Here is a 19,464-nt window from a genome sequence, read left to right as displayed (position 1 = left end):
AAAAGTAAATGCTTTTTTTTCGTTGAAAAGCTTTGCAACGAAAGGAAATACTTCAGACTATCGTGCGATCGACATGAAGCAGAAAATGAACAGCCGCCGTGGTTGTGAGCACCGGCAATATAGGCATTTACTTTCGCTGCCTGTGCTGTGTTGGTCGGTTAGCTCAGCTGGTTAGAGCGTGGTGCTAATAACGCCAAGGTCGTGGGTTCAATCCCCGCACTGACCACGAGAGGCGCTTCCGTCGTTTGCAGGGCTGTGTCAGTGTTCGCCGTGGCTTTTACTTTCACCGTCTGCAAGAACTTGTCACATGGTCGGTTGAGATGTGTGCTCATTCGAAAGGCGACCATCGCTGTCATGGAACATCAACCCGCTGGTGCCATGCCGGATCTCAGCTGCGTTGCTATTTTTCCAAACAACGTGCTCCACCAAACCACGAAACAGGAAGCCTCACCTGCGCAATAAAACATTTGACAGGGCTAGACGCACGACTTGATCGCCGTACCCATGATGACTGCTGGATGTTGTCTGCAGCAAATCAATCAGTCTCAATTGTTTTCACAAACAAATGCAAATCATGAAATATATGCAGTATTAATCAGACCTGGCACAGTCTCGGAGCAGAACCAGAGTTCAGGCTTCAATTCAAATCAAAGATTCGTTCATGTTATTTTCCTTGATCTCTGTTAATACTTGTCACGCGACTTCCAAAAGGAATTCATTCGCTTGCTCACCTCTCATGCATAGAAGCTGGAGTTATCATGACACCAGCAATATCATAGAGCCATTAATAAAATAAAATTACTGCGGATGCTGGAATCTGAAACCAAAAGAGAAAATGCTGGAAAGTCTCAGCACGTCTGGCACCATGCAAGGAGAGAAAAGAGCTGACGTTTCGAGTCGAACTGATCCTTTGTTAAAGATAAAAAAGGGGGAGAATTAGGGAGCTGTTTACACCAGGCTGAGAGATGGTGAGTCAGGGCTCCAGATGCAAAGGTGATAATGAGAGTGCATGGAGAGATCTAAGGGAGATTAGGAGCCGTGAATGACGCAGGCTGTAGCCAGTGCTATGTGACAAAATATGTGGGGGATGGGTGAAGCAGAGACAAAATGGAAAACAGGGGAGAAGGGTAGCAAAGTGGGAAGAGGAAAGGAAAAAGATATTGAGAGAGTGGGGAGCGAGAGAAAGAGAGACAATCAAGAAATAAGAGTTACAGAACAATGAAAAAAACACAAATAAAAAAGATAAATAAAATAATTGAAATAAAATTACCTGAAGTTGTTTGAATTCAACAACTTGAGACAATTTTACTTCATTGATTTTATTTATCTTTTTTATCATTTCACCTGCACTATCATAGAGCTCATTAGATATGGACAGCACTGAAAACACAGTCTTCGGTCGAACTCGTCCATTCCGAACAGATATCTTCAATTGATCCAGCCGCGATTGCATGCATTTGACCCATGTCTCTCTAAACCCTGCCTATTCAAATACACGTCCAGATTCCTTAAAAGTATTGGAATTTTACCATCCATCACCAGCTCGTCTGGCAACTTGTTCCAGAAACGCACCACCCTCTGCGCACAGCCATTGCCCATCACTGCCTTTCCAATTCTCGTACTCCCACACCTGATTTATACCCTCTAGTTCTGCACTGCCACACCTGAGCGAAAGAAACTTGTCTATTTACCCGATTCATGCCCCTCATGATTGAAAAGCCTCCATAAGCTCCGCTCCCAGCCTCTGACACGCCAGGCAATATAGTGAGTGTGTGTTCAGCCTGCAACCGTTTGCACCTTTTCCATTTTCAAATGGAGGATGTAGCATGCTGTCTGAAGCAATCATCTCAGCATCTGATCTGTCACTGACGAACGCTGTAGGAAGGCGTGATAACTTTCTAAATATGCTGTCAAACGAAGATTGAATTAGCAACATGAGTGATTGAGCAAAACGTGCAATTGGCGTCTGAGCTGTTGCTGACACCAAAGCAACTGCGTCGTTCGGGAGCAGAAAAAATCCCACTGTTAGATTTCAATTCAAATGCATTTGGCATAAGGTTCGCAGCAGTTTATCAGCAGCACATCACGCTGACTCCAAAAGTCTGTGAGTATCCAGAAGAACAGTGAGCGATCGTTGAAGGGACGTTTCGACAGACGATATTTTTCAACATGACAAGCTGCAGCTGAGCTGGTGGCATTGCGATTGAAATTGCACGCGTCCGGACATTGTGCTTCATTTTGAATATCAGAGCAAATGGTTAAGTCGAGTATGCGCGTTCGGAAAAGTAAATGCTTTTTTTTCGTTGAAAAGCTTTGCAACGAAAGGAAATACTTCAGACTATCGTGCGATCGACATGAAGCAGAAAATGAACAGCCGCCGTGGTTGTGAGCACCGGCAATATAGGCATTTACTTTCGCTGCCTGTGCTGTGTTGGTCGGTTAGCTCAGCTGGTTAGAGCGTGGTGCTAATAACGCCAAGGTCGTGGGTTCAATCCCCGCACTGACCACGAGAGGCGCTTCCGTCGTTTGCAGGGCTGTGTCAGTGTTCGCCGTGGCTTTTACTTTCACCGTCTGCAAGAACTTGTCACATGGTCGGTTGAGATGTGTGCTCATTCGAAAGGCGACCATCGCTGTCATGGAACATCAACCCGCTGGTCCCATGCCGGATCTCAGCTGCGTTGCTATTTTTCCAAACAACGTGCTCCACCAAACCACGAAACAGGAAGCCTCACCTGCGCAATAAAACATTTGACAGGGCTAGACGCACGACTTGATCGCCGTACCCATGATGACTGCTGGATGTTGTCTGCAGCAAATCAATCAGTCTCAATTGTTTTCACAAACAAATGCAAATCATGAAATATATGCAGTATTAATCAGACCTGGCACAGTCTCGGAGCAGAACCAGAGTTCAGGCTTCAATTCAAATCAAAGATTCGTTCATGTTATTTTCCTTGATCTCTGTTAATACTTGTCACGCGACTTCCAAAAGGAATTCATTCGCTTGCTCACCTCTCATGCATAGAAGCTGGAGTTATCATGACACCAGCAATATCATAGAGCCATTAATAAAATAAAATTACTGCGGATGCTGGAATCTGAAACCAAAAGAGAAAATGCTGGAAAGTCTCAGCACGTCTGGCACCATCTGCAAGGAGAGAAAAGAGCTGACGTTTCGAGTCGAACTGATCCTTTGTTAAAGATAAAAAAGGGGTAGAATTAGGGAGCTGTTTACACCAGGCTGAGAGATGGTGAGTCAGGGCTTCAGATGCAAAGGTGATAATGAGAGTGCATGGAGAGATCTAAGGGAGATTAGGAGCCGTGAATGACGCAGGCTGTAGCCAGTGCTATGTGACAAAATATGTGGGGGATGGGTGAAGCAGAGACAAAATGGAAAACAGGGGAGAAGGGTAGCAAAGTGGGAAGAGGAAAGGAAAAAGATATTGAGAGAGTGGGGAGCGAGAGAAAGCGAGACAATCAAGAAATAAGAGTTACAGAACAATGAAAAAAACACAAATAAAAAAGATAAATAAAATAATTGAAATAAAATTACCTGAAGTTGTTTGAATTCAACAACTTGAGACAATTTTACTTCATTGATTTTATTTATCTTTTTTATCATTTCACCTGCACTATCATAGAGCTCATTAGATATGGACAGCACTGAAAACACAGTCTTCGGTCGAACTCGTCCATTCCGAACAGATATCTTCAATTGATCCAGCCGCGATTGCATGCATTTGACCCATGTCTCTCTAAACCCTGCCTATTCAAATACACGTCCAGATTCCTTAAAAGTATTGGAATTTTACCATCCATCACCAGCTCGTCTGGCAACTTGTTCCAGAAACGCACCACCCTCTGCGCACAGCCATTGCCCATCACTGCCTTTCCAATTCTCGTACTCCCACACCTGATTTATACCCTCTAGTTCTGCACTGCCACACCTGAGCGAAAGAAACTTGTCTATTTACCCGATTCATGCCCCTCATGATTGAAAAGCCTCCATAAGCTCCGCTCCCAGCCTCTGACACGCCAGGCAATATAGTGAGTGTGTGTTCAGCCTGCAACCGTTTGCACCTTTTCCATTTTCAAATGGAGGATGTAGCATGCTGTCTGAAGCAATCATCTCAGCATCTGATCTGTCACTGACGACCGCTGCAGGAAGGCGTGATAACTTTCTAAATATGCTGTCAAACGAAGATTGAATTAGCAACATGAGTGATTGAGCAAAACGTGCAATTGGCGTCTGAGCTGTTGCTGACACCAAAGCAACTGCGTCGTTCGGGAGCAGAAAAAATCCCACTGTTAGATTTCAATTCAAATGCATTTGGCATAAGGTTCGCAGCAGTTTATCAGCAGCACATCACGCTGACTCCAAAAGTCTGTGAGTATCCAGAAGAACAGTGAGCGATCGTTGAAGGGACGTTTCGACAGACGATATTTTTCAACATGACAAGCTGCAGCTGAGCTGGTGGCATTGCGATTGAAATTGCACGCGTCCGGACATTGTGCTTCATTTTGAATATCAGAGCAAATGGTTAAGTCGAGTATGCGCGTTCGGAAAAGTAAATGCTTTTTTTTCGTTGAAAAGCTTTGCAACGAAAGGAAATACTTCAGACTATCGTGCGATCGACATGAAGCAGAAAATGAACAGCCGCCGTGGTTGTGAGCACCGGCAATATAGGCATTTACTTTCGCTGCCTGTGCTGTGTTGGTCGGTTAGCTCAGCTGGTTAGAGCGTGGTGCTAATAACGCCAAGGTCGTGGGTTCAATCCCCGCACTGACCACGAGAGGCGCTTCCGTCGTTTGCAGGGCTGTGTCAGTGTTCGCCGTGGCTTTTACTTTCACCGTCTGCAAGAACTTGTCACATGGTCGGTTGAGATGTGTGCTCATTCGAAAGGCGACCATCGCTGTCATGGAACATCAACCCGCTGGTCCCATGCCGGATCTCAGCTGCGTTGCTATTTTTCCAAACAACGTGCTCCACCAAACCACGAAACAGGAAGCCTCACCTGCGCAATAAAACATTTGACAGGGCTAGACGCACGACTTGATCGCCGTACCCATGATGACTGCTGGATGTTGTCTGCAGCAAATCAATCAGTCTCAATTGTTTTCACAAACAAATGCAAATCATGAAATATATGCAGTATTAATCAGACCTGGCACAGTCTCGGAGCAGAACCAGAGTTCAGGCTTCAATTCAAATCAAAGATTCGTTCATGTTATTTTCCTTGATCTCTGTTAATACTTGTCACGCGACTTCCAAAAGGAATTCATTCGCTTGCTCACCTCTCATGCATAGAAGCTGGAGTTATCATGACACCAGCAATATCATAGAGCCATTAATAAAATAAAATTACTGCGGATGCTGGAATCTGAAACCAAAAGAGAAAATGCTGGAAAGTCTCAGCACGTCTGGCACCATCTGCAAGGAGAGAAAAGAGCTGACGTTTCGAGTCGAACTGATCCTTTGTTAAAGATAAAAAAGGGGTAGAATTAGGGAGCTGTTTACACCAGGCTGAGAGATGGTGAGTCAGGGCTTCAGATGCAAAGGTGATAATGAGAGTGCATGGAGAGATCTAAGGGAGATTAGGAGCCGTGAATGACGCAGGCTGTAGCCAGTGCTATGTGACAAAATATGTGGGGGATGGGTGAAGCAGAGACAAAATGGAAAACAGGGGAGAAGGGTAGCAAAGTGGGAAGAGGAAAGGAAAAAGATATTGAGAGAGTGGGGAGCGAGAGAAAGAGAGACAATCAAGAAATAAGAGTTACAGAACAATGAAAAAAACACAAATAAAAAAGATAAATAAAATAATTGAAATAAAATTACCTGAAGTTGTTTGAATTCAACAACTTGAGACAATTTTACTTCATTGATTTTATTTTTCCCTTTTTTCATTTCACCTGCACTATCATAGAGCTCATTAGATATGGACAGCACTGAAAACACAGTCTTCGGTCGAACTCGTCCATTCCGAACAGATATCTTCAATTGATCCAGCCGCGATTGCATGCATTTGACCCATGTCTCTCTAAACCCTGCCTATTCAAATACACGTCCAGATTCCTTAAAAGTATTGGAATTTTACCATCCATCACCAGCTCGTCTGGCAACTTGTTCCAGAAACGCACCACCCTCTGCGCACAGCCATTGCCCATCACTGCCTTTCCAATTCTCGTACTCCCACACCTGATTTATACCCTCTAGTTCTGCACTGCCACACCTGAGCGAAAGAAACTTGTCTATTTACCCGATTCATGCCCCTCATGATTGAAAAGCATCCATAAGCTCCGCTCCCAGCCTCTGACACGCCAGGCAATATAGTGAGTGTGTGTTCAGCCTGCAACCGTTTGCACCTTTTCCATTTTCAAATGGAGGATGTAGCATGCTGTCTGAAGCAATCATCTCAGCATCTGATCTGTCACTGACGACCGCTGTAGGAAGGCGTGATAACTTTCTAAATATGCTGTCAAACGAAGATTGAATTAGCAACATGAGTGATTGAGCAAAACGTGCAATTGGCGTCTGAGCTGTTGCTGACACCAAAGCAACTGCGTCGTTCGGGAGCAGAAAAAATCCCACTGTTAGATTTCAATTCAAATGCATTTGGCATAAGGTTCGCAGCAGTTTATCAGCAGCACATCACGCTGACTCCAAAAGTCTGTGAGTATCCAGAAGAACAGTGAGCGATCGTTGAAGGGACGTTTCGACAGACGATATTTTTCAACATGACAAGCTGCAGCTGAGCTGGTGGCATTGCGATTGAAATTGCACGCGTCCGGACATTGTGCTTCATTTTGAATATCAGAGCAAATGGTTAAGTCGAGTATGCGCGTTCGGAAAAGTAAATGCTTTTTTTTCGTTGAAAAGCTTTGCAACGAAAGGAAATACTTCAGACTATCGTGCGATCGACATGAAGCAGAAAATGAACAGCCGCCGTGGTTGTGAGCACCGGCAATATAGGCATTTACTTTCGCTGCCTGTGCTGTGTTGGTCGGTTAGCTCAGCTGGTTAGAGCGTGGTGCTAATAACGCCAAGGTCGTGGGTTCAATCCCCGCACTGACCACGAGAGGCGCTTCCGTCGTTTGCAGGGCTGTGTCAGTGTTCGCCGTGGCTTTTACTTTCACCGTCTGCAAGAACTTGTCACATGGTCGGTTGAGATGTGTGCTCATTCGAAAGGCGACCATCGCTGTCATGGAACATCAACCCGCTGGTCCCATGCCGGATCTCAGCTGCGTTGCTATTTTTCCAAACAACGTGCTCCACCAAACCACGAAACAGGAAGCCTCACCTGCGCAATAAAACATTTGACAGGGCTAGACGCACGACTTGATCGCCGTACCCATGATGACTGCTGGATGTTGTCTGCAGCAAATCAATCAGTCTCAATTGTTTTCACAAACAAATGCAAATCATGAAATATATGCAGTATTAATCAGACCTGGCACAGTCTCGGAGCAGAACCAGAGTTCAGGCTTCAATTCAAATCAAAGATTCGTTCATGTTATTTTCCTTGATCTCTGTTAATACTTGTCACGCGACTTCCAAAAGGAATTCATTCGCTTGCTCACCTCTCATGCATAGAAGCTGGAGTTATCATGACACCAGCAATATCATAGAGCCATTAATAAAATAAAATTACTGCGGATGCTGGAATCTGAAACCAAAAGAGAAAATGCTGGAAAGTCTCAGCACGTCTGGCACCATCTGCAAGGAGAGAAAAGAGCTGACGTTTCGAGTCGAACTGATCCTTTGTTAAAGATAAAAAAGGGGTAGAATTAGGGAGCTGTTTACACCAGGCTGAGAGATGGTGAGTCAGGGCTTCAGATGCAAAGGTGATAATGAGAGTGCATGGAGAGATCTAAGGGAGATTAGGAGCCGTGAATGACGCAGGCTGTAGCCAGTGCTATGTGACAAAATATGTGGGGGATGGGTGAAGCAGAGACAAAATGGAAAACAGGGGAGAAGGGTAGCAAAGTGGGAAGAGGAAAGGAAAAAGATATTGAGAGAGTGGGGAGCGAGAGAAAGCGAGACAATCAAGAAATAAGAGTTACAGAACAATGAAAAAAACACAAATAAAAAAGATAAATAAAATAATTGAAATAAAATTACCTGAAGTTGTTTGAATTCAACAACTTGAGACAATTTTACTTCATTGATTTTATTTATCTTTTTTATCATTTCACCTGCACTATCATAGAGCTCATTAGATATGGACAGCACTGAAAACACAGTCTTCGGTCGAACTCGTCCATTCCGAACAGATATCTTCAATTGATCCAGCCGCGATTGCATGCATTTGACCCATGTCTCTCTAAACCCTGCCTATTCAAATACACGTCCAGATTCCTTAAAAGTATTGGAATTTTACCATCCATCACCAGCTCGTCTGGCAACTTGTTCCAGAAACGCACCACCCTCTGCGCACAGCCATTGCCCATCACTGCCTTTCCAATTCTCGTACTCCCACACCTGATTTATACCCTCTAGTTCTGCACTGCCACACCTGAGCGAAAGAAACTTGTCTATTTACCCGATTCATGCCCCTCATGATTGAAAAGCCTCCATAAGCTCCGCTCCCAGCCTCTGACACGCCAGGCAATATAGTGAGTGTGTGTTCAGCCTGCAACCGTTTGCACCTTTTCCATTTTCAAATGGAGGATGTAGCATGCTGTCTGAAGCAATCATCTCAGCATCTGATCTGTCACTGACGACCGCTGCAGGAAGGCGTGATAACTTTCTAAATATGCTGTCAAACGAAGATTGAATTAGCAACATGAGTGATTGAGCAAAACGTGCAATTGGCGTCTGAGCTGTTGCTGACACCAAAGCAACTGCGTCGTTCGGGAGCAGAAAAAATCCCACTGTTAGATTTCAATTCAAATGCATTTGGCATAAGGTTCGCAGCAGTTTATCAGCAGCACATCACGCTGACTCCAAAAGTCTGTGAGTATCCAGAAGAACAGTGAGCGATCGTTGAAGGGACGTTTCGACAGACGATATTTTTCAACATGACAAGCTGCAGCTGAGCTGGTGGCATTGCGATTGAAATTGCACGCGTCCGGACATTGTGCTTCATTTTGAATATCAGAGCAAATGGTTAAGTCGAGTATGCGCGTTCGGAAAAGTAAATGCTTTTTTTTCGTTGAAAAGCTTTGCAACGAAAGGAAATACTTCAGACTATCGTGCGATCGACATGAAGCAGAAAATGAACAGCCGCCGTGGTTGTGAGCACCGGCAATATAGGCATTTACTTTCGCTGCCTGTGCTGTGTTGGTCGGTTAGCTCAGCTGGTTAGAGCGTGGTGCTAATAACGCCAAGGTCGTGGGTTCAATCCCCGCACTGACCACGAGAGGCGCTTCCGTCGTTTGCAGGGCTGTGTCAGTGTTCGCCGTGGCTTTTACTTTCACCGTCTGCAAGAACTTGTCACATGGTCGGTTGAGATGTGTGCTCATTCGAAAGGCGACCATCGCTGTCATGGAACATCAACCCGCTGGTCCCATGCCGGATCTCAGCTGCGTTGCTATTTTTCCAAACAACGTGCTCCACCAAACCACGAAACAGGAAGCCTCACCTGCGCAATAAAACATTTGACAGGGCTAGACGCACGACTTGATCGCCGTACCCATGATGACTGCTGGATGTTGTCTGCAGCAAATCAATCAGTCTCAATTGTTTTCACAAACAAATGCAAATCATGAAATATATGCAGTATTAATCAGACCTGGCACAGTCTCGGAGCAGAACCAGAGTTCAGGCTTCAATTCAAATCAAAGATTCGTTCATGTTATTTTCCTTGATCTCTGTTAATACTTGTCACGCGACTTCCAAAAGGAATTCATTCGCTTGCTCACCTCTCATGCATAGAAGCTGGAGTTATCATGACACCAGCAATATCATAGAGCCATTAATAAAATAAAATTACTGCGGATGCTGGAATCTGAAACCAAAAGAGAAAATGCTGGAAAGTCTCAGCACGTCTGGCACCATCTGCAAGGAGAGAAAAGAGCTGACGTTTCGAGTCGAACTGATCCTTTGTTAAAGATAAAAAAGGGGTAGAATTAGGGAGCTGTTTACACCAGGCTGAGAGATGGTGAGTCAGGGCTTCAGATGCAAAGGTGATAATGAGAGTGCATGGAGAGATCTAAGGGAGATTAGGAGCCGTGAATGACGCAGGCTGTAGCCAGTGCTATGTGACAAAATATGTGGGGGATGGGTGAAGCAGAGACAAAATGGAAAACAGGGGAGAAGGGTAGCAAAGTGGGAAGAGGAAAGGAAAAAGATATTGAGAGAGTGGGGAGCGAGAGAAAGAGAGACAATCAAGAAATAAGAGTTACAGAACAATGAAAAAAACACAAATAAAAAAGATAAATAAAATAATTGAAATAAAATTACCTGAAGTTGTTTGAATTCAACAACTTGAGACAATTTTACTTCATTGATTTTATTTTTCCCTTTTTTCATTTCACCTGCACTATCATAGAGCTCATTAGATATGGACAGCACTGAAAACACAGTCTTCGGTCGAACTCGTCCATTCCGAACAGATATCTTCAATTGATCCAGCCGCGATTGCATGCATTTGACCCATGTCTCTCTAAACCCTGCCTATTCAAATACACGTCCAGATTCCTTAAAAGTATTGGAATTTTACCATCCATCACCAGCTCGTCTGGCAACTTGTTCCAGAAACGCACCACCCTCTGCGCACAGCCATTGCCCATCACTGCCTTTCCAATTCTCGTACTCCCACACCTGATTTATACCCTCTAGTTCTGCACTGCCACACCTGAGCGAAAGAAACTTGTCTATTTACCCGATTCATGCCCCTCATGATTGAAAAGCATCCATAAGCTCCGCTCCCAGCCTCTGACACGCCAGGCAATATAGTGAGTGTGTGTTCAGCCTGCAACCGTTTGCACCTTTTCCATTTTCAAATGGAGGATGTAGCATGCTGTCTGAAGCAATCATCTCAGCATCTGATCTGTCACTGACGACCGCTGTAGGAAGGCGTGATAACTTTCTAAATATGCTGTCAAACGAAGATTGAATTAGCAACATGAGTGATTGAGCAAAACGTGCAATTGGCGTCTGAGCTGTTGCTGACACCAAAGCAACTGCGTCGTTCGGGAGCAGAAAAAATCCCACTGTTAGATTTCAATTCAAATGCATTTGGCATAAGGTTCGCAGCAGTTTATCAGCAGCACATCACGCTGACTCCAAAAGTCTGTGAGTATCCAGAAGAACAGTGAGCGATCGTTGAAGGGACGTTTCGACAGACGATATTTTTCAACATGACAAGCTGCAGCTGAGCTGGTGGCATTGCGATTGAAATTGCACGCGTCCGGACATTGTGCTTCATTTTGAATATCAGAGCAAATGGTTAAGTCGAGTATGCGCGTTCGGAAAAGTAAATGCTTTTTTTTCGTTGAAAAGCTTTGCAACGAAAGGAAATACTTCAGACTATCGTGCGATCGACATGAAGCAGAAAATGAACAGCCGCCGTGGTTGTGAGCACCGGCAATATAGGCATTTACTTTCGCTGCCTGTGCTGTGTTGGTCGGTTAGCTCAGCTGGTTAGAGCGTGGTGCTAATAACGCCAAGGTCGTGGGTTCAATCCCCGCGCTGACCACGAGAGGCGCTTCCGTCGTTTGCAGGGCTGTGTCAGTGTTCGCCGTGGCTTTTACTTTCACCGTCTGCAAGAACTTGTCACATGGTCGGTTGAGATGTGTGCTCATTCGAAAGGCGACCATCGCTGTCATGGAACATCAACCCGCTGGTCCCATGCCGGATCTCAGCTGCGTTGCTATTTTTCCAAACAACGTGCTCCACCAAACCACGAAACAGGAAGCCTCACCTGCGCAATAAAACATTTGACAGGGCTAGACGCACGACTTGATCGCCGTACCCATGATGACTGCTGGATGTTGTCTGCAGCAAATCAATCAGTCTCAATTGTTTTCACAAACAAATGCAAATCATGAAATATATGCAGTATTAATCAGACCTGGCACAGTCTCGGAGCAGAACCAGAGTTCAGGCTTCAATTCAAATCAAAGATTCGTTCATGTTATTTTCCTTGATCTCTGTTAATACTTGTCACGCGACTTCCAAAAGGAATTCATTCGCTTGCTCACCTCTCATGCATAGAAGCTGGAGTTATCATGACACCAGCAATATCATAGAGCCATTAATAAAATAAAATTACTGCGGATGCTGGAATCTGAAACCAAAAGAGAAAATGCTGGAAAGTCTCAGCACGTCTGGCACCATCTGCAAGGAGAGAAAAGAGCTGACGTTTCGAGTCGAACTGATCCTTTGTTAAAGATAAAAAAGGGGGAGAATTAGGGAGCTGTTTACACCAGGCTGAGAGATGGTGAGTCAGTGCTCCAGATGCAAAGGTGATAATGAGAGTGCATGGAGAGATCTAAGGGAGATTAGGAGCCGTGAATGACGCAGGCTGTAGCCAGTGCTATGTGACAAAATATGTGGGGGATGGGTGAAGCAGAGACAAAATGGAAAACAGGGGAGAAGGGTAGCAAAGTGGGAAGAGGAAAGGAAAAAGATATTGAGAGAGTGGGGAGCGAGAGAAAGAGAGACAATCAAGAAATAAGAGTTACAGAACAATGAAAAAAACACAAATAAGAAAGATAAATAAAATAATTGAAATAAAATTACCTGAAGTTGTTTGAATTCAACAACTTGAGACAATTTTACTTCATTGATTTTATTTATCTTTTTTATCATTTCACCTGCACTATCATAGAGCTCATTAGATATGGACAGCACTGAAAACACAGTCTTCGGTCGAACTCGTCCATTCCGAACAGATATCTTCAATTGATCCAGCCGCGATTGCATGCATTTGACCCATGTCTCTCTAAACCCTGCCTATTCAAATACACGTCCAGATTCCTTAAAAGTATTGGAATTTTACCATCCATCACCAGCTCGTCTGGCAACTTGTTCCAGAAACGCACCACCCTCTGCGCACAGCCATTGCTCATCACTGCCTTTCCAATTCTCGTACTCCCACACCTGATTTATACCCTCTAGTTCTGCACTGCCACACCTGAGCGAAAGAAACTTGTCTATTTACCCGATTCATGCCCCTCATGATTGAAAAGCCTCCATAAGCTCCGCTCCCAGCCTCTGACACGCCAGGCAATATAGTGAGTGTGTGTTCAGCCTGCAACCGTTTGCACCTTTTCCATTTTCAAATGGAGGATGTAGCATGCTGTCTGAAGCAATCATCTCAGCATCTGATCTGTCACTGACGACCGCTGCAGGAAGGCGTGATAACTTTCTAAATATGCTGTCAAACGAAGATTGAATTAGCAACATGAGTGATTGAGCAAAACGTGCAATTGGCGTCTGAGCTGTTGCTGACACCAAAGCAACTGCGTCGTTCGGGAGCAGGAAAAATCCCACTGTTAGATTTCAATTCAAATGCATTTGGCATAAGGTTCGCAGCAGTTTATCAGCAGCACATCACGCTGACTCCAAAAGTCTGTGAGTATCCAGAAGAACAGTGAGCGATCGTTGAAGGGACGTTTCGACAGACGATATTTTTCAACATGACAAGCTGCAGCTGAGCTGGTGGCATTGCGATTGAAATTGCACGCGTCCGGACATTGTGCTTCATTTTGAATATCAGAGCAAATGGTTAAGTCGAGTATGCGCGTTCGGAAAAGTAAATGCTTTTTTTTCGTTGAAAAGCTTTGCAACGAAAGGAAATACTTCAGACTATCGTGCGATCGACATGAAGCAGAAAATGAACAGCCGCCGTGGTTGTGAGCACCGGCAATATAGGCATTTACTTTCGCTGCCTGTGCTGTGTTGGTCGGTTAGCTCAGCTGGTTAGAGCGTGGTGCTAATAACGCCAAGGTCGTGGGTTCAATCCCCGCACTGACCACGAGAGGCGCTTCCGTCGTTTGCAGGGCTGTGTCAGTGTTCGCCGTGGCTTTTACTTTCACCGTCTGCAAGAACTTGTCACATGGTCGGTTGAGATGTGTGCTCATTCGAAAGGCGACCATCGCTGTCATGGAACATCAACCCGCTGGTCCCATGCCGGATCTCAGCTGCGTTGCTATTTTTCCAAACAACGTGCTCCACCAAACCACGAAACAGGAAGCCTCACCTGCGCAATAAAACATTTGACAGGGCTAGACGCACGACTTGATCGCCGTACCCATGATGACTGCTGGATGTTGTCTGCAGCAAATCAATCAGTCTCAATTGTTTTCACAAACAAATGCAAATCATGAAATATATGCAGTATTAATCAGACCTGGCACAGTCTCGGAGCAGAACCAGAGTTCAGGCTTCAATTCAAATCAAAGATTCGTTCATGTTATTTTCCTTGATCTCTGTTAATACTTGTCACGCGACTTCCAAAAGGAATTCATTCGCTTGCTCACCTCTCATGCATAGAAGCTGGAGTTATCATGACACCAGCAATATCATAGAGCCATTAATAAAATAAAATTACTGCGGATGCTGGAATCTGAAACCAAAAGAGAAAATGCTGGAAAGTCTCAGCACGTCTGGCACCATCTGCAAGGAGAGAAAAGAGCTGACGTTTCGAGTCGAACTGATCCTTTGTTAAAGATAAAAAAGGGGGAGAATTAGGGAGCTGTTTACACCAGGCTGAGAGATGGTGAGTCAGTGCTCCAGATGCAAAGGTGATAATGAGAGTGCATGGAGAGATCTAAGGGAGATTAGGAGCCGTGAATGACGCAGGCTGTAGCCAGTGCTATGTGACAAAATATGTGGGGGATGGGTGAAGCAGAGACAAAATGGAAAACAGGGGAGAAGGGTAGCAAAGTGGGAAGAGGAAAGGAAAAAGATATTGAGAGAGTGGGGAGCGAGAGAAAGAGAGACAATCAAGAAATAAGAGTTACAGAACAATGAAAAAAACACAAATAAGAAAGATAAATAAAATAATTGAAATAAAATTACCTGAAGTTGTTTGAATTCAACAACTTGAGACAATTTTACTTCATTGATTTTATTTATCTTTTTTATCATTTCACCTGCACTATCATAGAGCTCATTAGATATGGACAGCACTGAAAACACAGTCTTCGGTCGAACTCGTCCATTCCGAACAGATATCTTCAATTGATCCAGCCGCGATTGCATGCATTTGACCCATGTCTCTCTAAACCCTGCCTATTCAAATACACGTCCAGATTCCTTAAAAGTATTGGAATTTTACCATCCATCACCAGCTCGTCTGGCAACTTGTTCCAGAAACGCACCACCCTCTGCGCACAGCCATTGCCCATCACTGCCTTTCCAATTCTCGTACTCCCACACCTGATTTATACCCTCTAGTTCTGCACTGCCACACCTGAGCGAAAGAAACTTGTCTATTTACCCGATTCATGCCCCTCATGATTGAAAAGCCTCCATAAGCTCCGCTCCCAGCCTCTGACACGCCAGGCAATATAGTGAGTGTGTGTTCAGCCTGCAACCGTTTGCACCTTTTCCATTTTCAAATGGAGGATGTAGCATGCTGTCTGAAGCAATCATCTCAGCATCTGGTCTGTCACTGACGACCGCTGCAGGAAGGCGTGATAACTTTCTAAATATGCTGTCAAACGAAGATTGAATTAGCAACATGAGTGATTGAGCAAAACGTGCAATTGGCGTCTGAGCTGTTGCTGACACCAAAGCAACTGCGTCGTTCGGGAGCAGAAAAAATCCCACTGTTAGATTTCAATTCAAATGCATTTGGCATAAGGTTCGCAGCAGTTTATCAGCAGCACATCACGCTGACTCCAAAAGTCTGTGAGTATCCAGAAGAACAGTGAGCGATCGTTGAAGGGACGTTTCGACAGACGATATTTTTCAACATGACAAGCTGCAGCTGAGCTGGTGGCATTGCGATTGAAATTGCACGCGTCCGGACATTGTGCTTCATTTTGAATATCAGAGCAAATGGTTAAGTCGAGTATGCGCGTTCGGAAAAGTAAATGCTTTTTTTTCGTTGAAAAGCTTTGCAACGAAAGGAAATACTTCAGACTATCGTGCGATCGACATGAAGCAGAAAATGAACAGCCGCCGTGGTTGTGAGCACCGGCAATATAGGCATTTACTTTCGCTGCCTGTGCTGTGTTGGTCGGTTAGCTCAGCTGGTTAGAGCGTGGTGCTAATAACGCCAAGGTCGTGGGTTCAATCCCCGCACTGACCACGAGAGGCGCTTCCGTCGTTTGCAGGGCTGTGTCAGTGTTCGCCGTGGCTTTTACTTTCACCGTCTGCAAGAACTTGTCACATGGTCGGTTGAGATGTGTGCTCATTCGAAAGGCGACCATCGCTGTCATGGAACATCAACCCGCTGGTCCCATGCCGGATCTCAGCTGCGTTGCTATTTTTCCAAACAACGTGCTCCACCAAACCACGAAACAGGAAGCCTCACCTGCGCAATAAAACATTTGACAGGGCTAGACGCACGACTTGATCGCCGTACCCATGATGACTGCTGGATGTTGTCTGCAGCAAATCAATCAGTCTCAATTGTTTTCACAAACAAATGCAAATCATGAAATATATGCAGTATTAATCAGACCTGGCACAGTCTCGGAGCAGAACCAGAGTTCAGGCTTCAATTCAAATCAAAGATTCGTTCATGTTATTTTCCTTGATCTCTGTTAATACTTGTCACGCGACTTCCAAAAGGAATTCATTCGCTTGCTCACCTCTCATGCATAGAAGCTGGAGTTATCATGACACCAGCAATATCATAGAGCCATTAATAAAATAAAATTACTGCGGATGCTGGAATCTGAAACCAAAAGAGAAAATGCTGGAAAGTCTCAGCACGTCTGGCACCATCTGCAAGGAGAGAAAAGAGCTGACGTTTCGAGTCGAACTGATCCTTTGTTAAAGATAAAAAAGGGGTAGAATTAGGGAGCTGTTTACACCAGGCTGAGAGATGGTGAGTCAGGGCTTCAGATGCAAAGGTGATAATGAGAGTGCATGGAGAGATCTAAGGGAGATTAGGAGCCGTGAATGACGCAGGCTGTAGCCAGTGCTATGTGACAAAATATGTGGGGGATGGGTGAAGCAGAGACAAAATGGAAAACAGGGGAGAAGGGTAGCAAAGTGGGAAGAGGAAAGGAAAAAGATATTGAGAGAGTGGGGAGCGAGAGAAAGAGAGACAATCAAGAAATAAGAGTTACAGAACAATGAAAAAAACACAAATAAAAAAGATAAATAAAATAATTGAAATAAAATTACCTGAAGTTGTTTGAATTCAACAACTTGAGACAATTTTACTTCATTGATTTTATTTTTCCCTTTTTTCATTTCACCTGCACTATCATAGAGCTCATTAGATATGGACAGCACTGAAAACACAGTCTTCGGTCGAACTCGTCCATTCCGAACAGATATCTTCAATTGATCCAGCCGCGATTGCATGCATTTGACCCATGTCTCTCTAAACCCTGCCTATTCAAATACACGTCCAGATTCCTTAAAAGTATTGGAATTTTACCATCCATCACCAGCTCGTCTGGCAACTTGTTCCAGAAACGCACCACCCTCTGCGCCCAGCCATTGCCCATCACTGCCTTTCCAATTCTCGTACTCCCACACCTGATTTATACCCTCTAGTTCTGCACTGCCACACCTGAGCGAAAGAAACTTGTCTATTTACCCGATTCATGCCCCTCATGATTGAAAAGCATCCATAAGCTCCGCTCCCAGCCTCTGACACGCCAGGCAATATAGTGAGTGTGTGTTCAGCCTGCAACCGTTTGCACCTTTTCCATTTTCAAATGGAGGATGTAGCATGCTGTCTGAAGCAATCATCTCAGCATCTGATCTGTCACTGACGACCGCTGTAGGAAGGCGTGATAACTTTCTAAATATGCTGTCAAACGAAGATTGAATTAGCAACATGAGTGATTGAGCAAAACGTGCAATTGGCGTCTGAGCTGTTGCTGACACCAAAGCAACTGCGTCGTTCGGGAGCAGAAAAAATCCCACTGTTAGATTTCAATTCAAATGCATTTGGCATAAGGTTCGCAGCAGTTTATCAGCAGCACATCACGCTGACTCCAAAAGTCTGTGAGTATCCAGAAGAACAGTGAGCGATCGTTGAAGGGACGTTTCGACAGACGATATTTTTCAACATGACAAGCTGCAGCTGAGCTGGTGGCATTGCGATTGAAATTGCACGCGTCCGGACATTGTGCTTCATTTTGAATATCAGAGCAAATGGTTAAGTCGAGTATGCGCGTTCGGAAAAGTAAATGCTTTTTTTTCGTTGAAAAGCTTTGCAACGAAAGGAAATACTTCAGACTATCGTGCGATCGACATGAAGCAGAAAATGAACAGCCGCCGTGGTTGTGAGCACCGGCAATATAGGCATTTACTTTCGCTGCCTGTGCTGTGTTGGTCGGTTAGCTCAGCTGGTTAGAGCGTGGTGCTAATAACGCCAAGGTCGTGGGTTCAATCCCCGCACTGACCACGAGAGGCGCTTCCGTCGTTTGCAGGGCTGTGTCAGTGTTCGCCGTGGCTTTTACTTTCACCGTCTGCAAGAACTTGTCACATGGTCGGTTGAGATGTGTGCTCATTCGAAAGGCGACCATCGCTGTCATGGAACATCAACCCGCTGGTCCCATGCCGGATCTCAGCTGCGTTGCTATTTTTCCAAACAACGTGCTCCACCAAACCACGAAACAGGAAGCCTCACCTGCGCAATAAAACATTTGACAGGGCTAGACGCACGACTTGATCGCCGTACCCATGATGACTGCTGGATGTTGTCTGCAGCAAATCAATCAGTCTCAATTGTTTTCACAAACAAATGCAAATCATGAAATATATGCAGTATTAATCAGACCTGGCACAGTCTCGGAGCAGAACCAGAGTTCAGGCTTCAATTCAAATCAAAGATTCGTTCATGTTATTTTCCTTGATCTCTGTTAATACTTGTCACGCGACTTCCAAAAGGAATTCATTCGCTTGCTCACCTCTCATGCATAGAAGCTGGAGTTATCATGACACCAGCAATATCATAGAGCCATTAATAAAATAAAATTACTGCGGATGCTGGAATCTGAAACCAAAAGAGAAAATGCTGGAAAGTCTCAGCACGTCTGGCACCATCTGCAAGGAGAGAAAAGAGCTGACGTTTCGAGTCGAACTGATCCTTTGTTAAAGATAAAAAAGGGGGAGAATTAGGGAGCTGTTTACACCAGGCTGAGAGATGGTGAGTCAGTGCTCCAGATGCAAAGGTGATAATGAGAGTGCATGGAGAGATCTAAGGGAGATTAGGAGCCGTGAATGACGCAGGCTGTAGCCAGTGCTATGTGACAAAATATGTGGGGGATGGGTGAAGCAGAGACAAAATGGAAAACAGGGGAGAAGGGTAGCAAAGTGGGAAGAGGAAAGGAAAAAGATATTGAGAGAGTGGGGAGCGAGAGAAAGAGAGACAATCAAGA

At 44.7% G+C, this 19,464-nt stretch overlaps 9 non-coding genes across 9 annotated transcripts; all 9 read left to right on the top strand.

The window, feature by feature from the left end:
* Positions 1 to 152: 152 nt before the first annotated feature.
* On the top strand, positions 153 to 226 carry trnai-aau (transfer RNA isoleucine (anticodon AAU)). The gene has a single exon. It is a non-coding gene; the product is annotated as a tRNA-Ile (tRNA).
* A 2,207-nt stretch (positions 227 to 2,433) lies between these two features.
* Positions 2,434 to 2,507, top strand: trnai-aau (transfer RNA isoleucine (anticodon AAU)). The gene has a single exon. It is a non-coding gene; the product is annotated as a tRNA-Ile (tRNA).
* Positions 2,508 to 4,716: 2,209 nt separating this feature from the next.
* trnai-aau (transfer RNA isoleucine (anticodon AAU)) lies at positions 4,717 to 4,790 on the top strand. The gene has a single exon. It is a non-coding gene; the product is annotated as a tRNA-Ile (tRNA).
* Positions 4,791 to 6,999: 2,209 nt separating this feature from the next.
* On the top strand, positions 7,000 to 7,073 carry trnai-aau (transfer RNA isoleucine (anticodon AAU)). The gene has a single exon. It is a non-coding gene; the product is annotated as a tRNA-Ile (tRNA).
* Positions 7,074 to 9,282: 2,209 nt separating this feature from the next.
* Positions 9,283 to 9,356, top strand: trnai-aau (transfer RNA isoleucine (anticodon AAU)). Its single transcript has one exon. It is a non-coding gene; the product is annotated as a tRNA-Ile (tRNA).
* A 2,209-nt stretch (positions 9,357 to 11,565) lies between these two features.
* trnai-aau (transfer RNA isoleucine (anticodon AAU)) lies at positions 11,566 to 11,639 on the top strand. The gene has a single exon. It is a non-coding gene; the product is annotated as a tRNA-Ile (tRNA).
* Positions 11,640 to 13,848: 2,209 nt separating this feature from the next.
* trnai-aau (transfer RNA isoleucine (anticodon AAU)) lies at positions 13,849 to 13,922 on the top strand. Its single transcript has one exon. It is a non-coding gene; the product is annotated as a tRNA-Ile (tRNA).
* Positions 13,923 to 16,131: 2,209 nt separating this feature from the next.
* trnai-aau (transfer RNA isoleucine (anticodon AAU)) lies at positions 16,132 to 16,205 on the top strand. The gene has a single exon. It is a non-coding gene; the product is annotated as a tRNA-Ile (tRNA).
* Positions 16,206 to 18,414: 2,209 nt separating this feature from the next.
* trnai-aau (transfer RNA isoleucine (anticodon AAU)) lies at positions 18,415 to 18,488 on the top strand. The gene has a single exon. It is a non-coding gene; the product is annotated as a tRNA-Ile (tRNA).
* Positions 18,489 to 19,464: the final 976 nt, after the last annotated feature.

The sequence above is a fragment of the Chiloscyllium plagiosum genome, unplaced genomic scaffold, assembly GCF_037043375.1.
Source record: "Chiloscyllium plagiosum isolate Xiang-an unplaced genomic scaffold, Cpla_swu_hap1 HiC_scaffold_45, whole genome shotgun sequence".
NCBI lineage: Eukaryota > Metazoa > Chordata > Chondrichthyes > Orectolobiformes > Hemiscylliidae > Chiloscyllium > Chiloscyllium plagiosum.
Note: the sequence above shows the minus strand (reverse complement) of the source record. Positions and strands in the feature narration are given on the sequence as shown.